This window comes from Triticum urartu, chromosome 2 (assembly GCF_003073215.2).
Source record: "Triticum urartu cultivar G1812 chromosome 2, Tu2.1, whole genome shotgun sequence".
In the NCBI taxonomy this organism is placed as follows: Eukaryota; Viridiplantae; Streptophyta; class Magnoliopsida; order Poales; family Poaceae; genus Triticum; species Triticum urartu.
The window spans coordinates 323,542,354-323,548,501 of record NC_053023.1 but is presented as its reverse complement, the minus strand read 5'-3'; the positions used below and the strand labels follow the sequence as shown (position 1 = coordinate 323,548,501).

Below are 6,148 nucleotides of genomic sequence, written 5' to 3'. Positions count from 1 at the left end.
TCATCACTCCAGCAAGCTCATGGCCGACGGTTGCCGGGCTCGCATGGAGCGCAGGGCCGCTCTCGCCGCCCGTGTCGCTCAGATTACCCCAGTAGGCGGGCCTCCCCTTTTTTTCTCTATCACCCGCTGCCAACGCTGCCACCGGTCCGGTGGCAAACGAGTAGCAAGCCTCTTCGCTGCATCCCTCCGTGCGCCGTGACGGCCACACCGCATGCCAACCCGTCGCTGACTTCGACCGGCTCGTCATCTCATGCTCGCCATGCACCCGCGGATGCGCAGGCCACGCTACTCATGGCACGTGAGCTCCTGTGCTACCGTACAATCAACGACCTCTACGAGGACTGGCTGGACCGCATCGCCGAGCTCGTTAGCGCCACGGGAGGCTCTCCTGCACCATCCCACTTGCTGCCTCGCCCGCCCCCAGCTGCTGGCGATGTGGCTCACGGAGCGCCTCCGCCTCCTCCACAACAAGATGGCGCCCTTGCACCGAGGCGTGCAGCTCATGGTGCACCTCCGCCTCTCCCACGTCAGGATGGCTCCCTCGCTCCAAGGTGTGCGGCCCCGTGGCGTGACCCACCGCGCCACGTGCCCACACACGAAGAAACAAGCTTCCAAGAAATTCCCTGTCCACAAGGAAACACTCCTCCACACCCAGCTCCACTGCGCTAGGATTGCTTGCTGCGAGAGGGCCATGCGTGGCGTGCCGTGGCGGCGCAGGGGCACCACGACCAAGCTCTGTCTCCACGACGGGCCATAGTGGCCACGGCGGGCTGCCGCGCCCTCACTCCTGAGTTGTGTAGCATCGTCTGGCCAGGCAAGTTCAAGCCAGATCTGCCTCCTCGCTACGACGGCACCCCTGACCCTGCGGAGTTTTTGCAGCTCTATGAGATGAGCATCGAAGTGGCCTACAGCAACGAAAAGGTCATGATGAACTGGTTTCCCATGGCTGTCAAGGACGGAGCCCACTCATGGCTCCTAAACCTGACCCCAGGCTCGATCTCCTCCTGGGACGAGATGCGCAACCGCTTCATCGCCAACTTCCAGGGCACTCGCTGTTGGTAACAAAATCGGCGGATCTCGGGTAGGGGGTCCTGAACTGTGTGTCTAAGGTCGATGGTAACAGGAGACAGGGGACACGATGTTTACCCAGGTTCGGGCCCTCTCTATGGAGGCACTACAAGAAATATGTCAACTTGTGACCCTCACTATTGGCCGCTGAAAGGTCATAGTTTTTCATTTGCGACCTTTTTTGACCAAAAATAGAAGGTCAAAAGCTGGCAGTCGTAAACTGAAATTAACGACCTTCTGTAAAAGGTCGTTGGTTCCACGACCAAATTTTTGGTCACTAGCAACCTCCCCAGGCCACGTAGGCATCCGGCGTGGCAAGGTGATGTGGCACAAGAATCAGCCCGGTCCGATTCGACGTTTTACATGGGCGGCTACACAGGCCTGTCCCATCAATTTGGCCTTTTTATTATCTAGGCATGGCCTTTCGCGGTCCATTTCATTTTTATTTTCAAGGGTTTTTTGCGGTCCAGTTTTTAGATGGGTCCCAATTGTCAGATTTTTCCTAGCAGTGGATCCACATCACTTTTTAAGCAGTATATATCAAACAGAAAGGAGAATAATTTGAAAATCTTCGAATAACAACCAAAATAGGTTTATTACAATATATTATATACATAACAGAACATGTGGAACTCCATACATTGGTTCACATCACAACAACCAGTTTAACCTACAAATATTGCATGCCCAGGAACATAAAACTTCACGTACATAACCATACAATATTCCACACAATCACAAATATTGCGATTGAAAAATAAAACGCTCTGCCAAGTTAAAGCTAGCTACTCTTGGATACCACGGAACATGCTCTTCAACATAGGAAGAAGTCATCAACGGTGTTCTACCAACAACATAAGCTCCATTCACCTACAAGAACAGAATGGAATATCAAGTACTTGAATCGTTCAAGCAGATTACAACCAACATATATATGTAGAAGTACATCAGGAAATATGATGGAGCAAGCGGACAACAAATACATTAAGTAAACAGCCCAACCGATGAGTGATGACGACATGCAAAGAGTATAAACCCAGGTTTGGACATAAATAGTGTCAACTCAAGCAGAACATAATAAGGCAGTAAACTCAAGCAGAACATAATTAAGTACAATGAAAGGGACCATCCAATTAAATTCCATTCTTCTCTTCTTCAGTAAGGACAGGCAAAACATCCCATTTCTAGTATTATGTCTGAAAAATCACTAGTATTATATCTGGAAATCACTAGTATTATGTTTGAAAAATCACTAGCTAGCATGCTGCGTTACTAGTCTGCCAATTATCCATTTCTAGTGAATTATGTCTGAAAAATGCAATGGAACGGAAACGAATTCGGGCAACACAACTCGTAGAGCCACTGAAGAAATGAAATTGCGCAGGCGGTTCAGGATATAATGACTCGCCCAGGCTCATGATACAATGACTCGCACATGGCTTGCAAGGCCAAATAAGGATATTGACCCATTAGGAAAAAGCACAAAAATATTGCCTACATGGATGTTTTAGTATAACCATGTACATGCCGTGTACTGCAGCATGATGTCTCTAATACGGTTGTATTCATGTAAGTAGTACCCAGGAAAAATAATGTTAGATAGGATTTCTGTCATTAGCCTGTACTTGTGAAAATTGTAGACCAAAAGATATGTTTGCATGGCTAATATTCTAGCATATACAATACTTAAATCTATAGATTTACCATCCCTTTCACAGTTATAGCATATAATAGAAATCCAGTAACATAAGTAAGCACATATCATAAGTAAGTACTAGTTCTATTGAATTACAGAGAAAGAAAGAGAGTGAAATAGATAGGGAGAGAGAGCAGCAGCAGCAGTAGGGGGTTCAGACTTTAGAGAAGACCAACAGCGAGGTTAGGAGAAGAAGAAGCAAGCGTGGGGATGGAGAGAGGAGTAGCAGCGAGCAGCAAGAAACAGGTTCAGAGAAGAAGTGCAACAGCAGGTTTAGTGGATTCAGAGAAGAGGCAAGCAGCAGGAGGTGCAGAAATAGAGGAGCAACAACATGGTTAGCAGCAGCAGCGTGGGGACTTAGAGAGAGCAACAACTGTTTGATGATATGCAGCAAATCAAATGATTTTCCATCATAATATTCTGCATACGACAACAACAACATCAATCAGTAAAATTAGTAGCGTCTCGATCACTGTATAATCAATCAGTAGGCACAAATAAAATCAGCAAGCATAGTATAAATCTGGTGCCCCAAAAGGCTAGTGATGCAAATAACAAATCAAGTTCGTGGCTAACTTGTAATTCTGGGAAAAATGTAATGCAGTGATGGCTCACAATGATGGCTTTGACATAGCAGAGAGCAAACTAAATAAAAATAGCTTAGTTCACCCACTTGAATAGAATAACAACTCATGTAAACGTTTAATCAAAACATCATGCTTTGGTTTCAGTCAAGGTTTAATCAAATCGGCACATACAAAACTGAACCAAGACCTGATTTGTTTCATACAAAACTGAACATCATATTCTCCTGCCATCCAAGCCACAACCCAGGTTCACAAAGGCTGCTCCTACACGTCTACGCTAGTACATTACATGTTAACTGAAGTAGATCTCTAAATCTGAGCGGCTGACCGACCAGTGGTTGTTGGGGCCTTCAAGCCAAAGCCTGCTGTTGCTACCAGGAGAAGACTCCAACAAGTCACAACCGACGGTGACCTTGCTCGGCTCAACCCAACAAGATTCAGCTCAGCTTGCGACAGTCAAAAAAAGAGCGGAACGGTCGAGATCCACAGACCAGAGCAGTCGAGAATGAGAGAGCTAAGTCAGACTCTCCGGCCATGTACCCAGAAATAACCTATCAAGTGCACATGTACCCAGACTAAGGATCTGGGGCGGATCGAGCAGAGAGGACGGGGGAGCTCATCTCGCTGCGGAGCGTGTGGTCGAAGGAGCAGCGGGCGAGGTCGGGGCGAGGCCATAGTGGCCGGAGACGGAGGCTGACCACGCCTGGTCGAAGGAGCGTGTGATCTCCGTCATTGCAGCTTCTAGGATAATAATAGACCAAATTAACTAGAGATGTACAAATGTCCAAGCATCTTTTATTTAGGATCAAATTAAATAAAGTTCCACCAATGTCCAAGCATCTTTTATTTAGGATCAAATTAAGCTCCACAGAGATGTACAAATACAATATATATGAGACTATAAAGCATGCCTGAGACTGAGACCAGATGTAACACAGAAGACAGAAAGTGTGCAAGATACTCTTGTCAAGTGTAACTTATGCCAGGTCTGAATTGCCATATATGCATTATTAATTTGAATGAGTCAAATGGAACATGCTACTAGTAGAGTGTAAGAGCATGCCAACCACATCGACTTAGCCTAGTCAGAGAAATACTAGCTAGGACTAGCCCCTTGCAAACATACCCGGAAAATGCTGGGAACAACAATACTAGTGACACATGTGCAAGACGTGCGGCAGCTAACCTAACAAAACCGCGTGTGCAGAAGCACTCCCAACAAAGAGATCCATGGAAGCTCAGGAGCTTGATTAATCAGCAACCAACTGAATGGAACCAAGCAAAGAAAACCATGGCCAAATCATACGAGCATGTGACGCGATCGAGGTGAAATTGCAGCATACAGATTAAGAGGCTCCTGATTCCAACACCTAAATAAACCCTAAATCCTTGCGTGCGGGGGGCCGAGGTGCACGAACTGGGGTCCAATCCGACCCAACGGGGAATCCGAAATCGGTATACCTTAGGTTGGAGAGTCTCCGGCGGCGACGGTCGGTCGTGCATGGCGGGCAGGGCATGATGCTCGCTGACTCCCGCGGTGGTGTGGACCGCGAATGGGAGGAACGGGGTGGAAGGCGGGACGAGCACGGACCACCATGGCCGACCTCCCTCGAGGACGGACACGGATCAGGTCAACGACGGCGGCGTGGATATGGGCGCGCGAACGATCTCCCTGGTCGGCCTTCCCTTCCCTTCCCTTGGGAGAGGAATTGAAGGTGGGGGCAGCGTCGCTGGGGGGGAGGAGGAGATCGCCGGCGGCTGGGTCCAAAAGACAATGCTAGGGTTTCGGCTGAGGTGCGGTTGATGGGGCGGCAAGGGGTGAGGGCTGCTGTTGGATCCAGGAGGATCCAATGGTGTTTATGCATGATCTGCGTGTGTTATCTTTGGACCAATCAGAATGCAATATAATATTATGACCATTTAAATTGGTCGCAGTAGATTTAAATATAATATGTTAAATCATGTTAGCTATTTTCTTGACTTGAGAAATTCGAACAAATTGAAAAAATGGAAATCCTTCTCATCGTGTCATAAAATGTGACCTAGTTTTAAGAAAAAAATAAATAACAAACTAGTAATAAGACAAATATATTTAAAAAAGTGTCCTTAGAAATGCCCGTCATACTTTTTTTTGAGTGTCTAGAATGAGTTTTTTTGTGAAGGACCTACCATATATTTGTTGCAAAATTGAACCTAATCAATTTTCTAAAATATTAGGCCATATTTAATGAACAATTGACCAAATGGTTAGGAGTCAAAAGTTTTTATCCACCTCTCGTGAAAAAGACAAAATACCATCGATTCAGCAGGAAGCAGGTCAAATTTGAACTGTAGCTGCCACATAGTTTGCTCTTTATTTTATTTTTAAAATAATTTCTAGGTACATAAATATCTATTTAATCAGAGAAATATCAAGAGGTTTCCAAGATTCAACCACTAGCTAGGAACGGTCAAGCCCGCCGTTACGACCGCATTTTGAAACGGGCATAAAAATTCAAAAATAATTCAAAAAATTGGAAAACCTTTGCATTGTGTCATTATATGTGACCAAGTTACCAGGAAAAATAATAATCTTGTAATACGGCAATTCTTTTAAAAAATGGTCTCAGAAACGAGCTATCATTTTTGGAGATCAATGGCTCTCAAGCCAAATGATCAATATTATGGCCACATTCATGGCATGGTTTCTTCGAATGATCTCATGTTGTGCACAAGGGTGCATATTGGAATGGCAAACAATGTTCCCTAAGGAAATTTTCATTTTCTTTGGATGAAAAAATCATTTTCCATTTTTCGA

General features: G+C 45.8%; 1 long non-coding RNA gene across 2 annotated transcripts; it reads right to left on the bottom strand.

The window, feature by feature from the left end:
* Positions 1-1,625: 1,625 nt before the first annotated feature.
* LOC125537172 lies at positions 1,626-5,208 on the bottom strand. 2 transcript variants are annotated; one of them, XR_007295649.1, is made up of 2 exons: positions 4,813-5,208; positions 1,626-1,938 (listed from the first exon to the last, which is right to left on the bottom strand). It is a non-coding gene; the product is annotated as an uncharacterized LOC125537172 (long non-coding RNA). The 2 variants fall into 2 exon arrangements; XR_007295650.1 differs by lacking the exon at positions 1,626-1,938 and adding an exon at positions 3,429-4,092.
* Positions 5,209-6,148: the final 940 nt, after the last annotated feature.